Raw genomic sequence first — 1,174 nt, 5'->3', positions numbered from 1 at the left:
AGAGAGAGAGAGAGAGAGAGAGAGAGAGAGAGAGAGAGAGAGAGGTGAATAGATGACTGAAAAATGAAACAGAAACGGGAATAGACGAATCTGAAAAATAAAAAAAAATGTATTGGACAGGTGAGAGACTCCAGTTAATTAAAAACGCAGGTATGCTGGAACAAGGAGATAAAGAGGAAGACTGAAAGAGAGAGAGAGAGAGAGAGAGAGAGAGAGAGAGAGATGGGGACGTCCGTGGCCCCAATTCTGGTTGGTTAAGGAAGCTCTTTAACACCCATTCCTAAGAGATTTATTCTGTTCATTACACCTTTCCGTACTCTTCTGTGTTACTTAAATCATTCCTATATCACCGTACTCTGTATAAATGACATACAAAGCGATGTTACCCACCCTTATACAAAAATAAATCGATGAGGAAGAGGTGTTAGGGAGCTTCCTTAACCCTGAAGGTTCTCAGAAGAAATTTTTGGAATTTTTTGCTTATTTTATATTCTTTTACTTCACTGAAATTTCAAAAAACGCACTAGGGAAAAAATTTAACCTGAACATCTATATCTGTACCTATAGCTATCTATCTATTTACTTATCTGTATCTATTTATCTACCTATCTGTCTGTCTATCTGTTTATTTTCTGCTTAAAATATTACGAAAAATGCATTTGGGAAAAACATGATACTAAGACTATCTATATATATCTCTCTATCTACGGTATCTATTTTCTTCTTAGAGCGATATTACGACAAACGCATTAAGGAAAAAAATGAACACTAGATATATCTGTATCTATACCAATATCTATCTATCAACTTACCTGTTTTCTTCTTAAAGTATTACGGAGGGTGCGTGAGAGCAAAAGTTTACATTAACATATCTATCTATCTATCTATCTATATACCTAGGCTGCTTCCCCCAAGGAAAGGGAGGTAGCCGAGACAGGACGACTCACTCTCCATTTACTCATCCATTCAAACACATTTATTCGCATCTTAGCCCCAAAGGGGAGAACGGACAGATCCTCACCGCACCACACCGCACAAAGGTCAACTGCACAATGCAATCAGTGACATCCGCAGCAGGGCCCGACAGCAGAACTGGTTTACCCCTGCCACATCATAATACACCCATCCCCTTACCCGCACCTGACCTGACTAGCTGATCAGACCAAATGCGGGA

The sequence above is a fragment of the Coenobita brevimanus genome, chromosome 116 (assembly GCF_032717465.1).
Source record: "Coenobita brevimanus isolate Jiangsu-jjx chromosome 116, ASM3271746v2, whole genome shotgun sequence".
Classification (NCBI taxonomy): Eukaryota; Metazoa; Arthropoda; class Malacostraca; order Decapoda; family Coenobitidae; genus Coenobita; species Coenobita brevimanus.
This window is presented reverse-complemented; position numbering follows the sequence as displayed.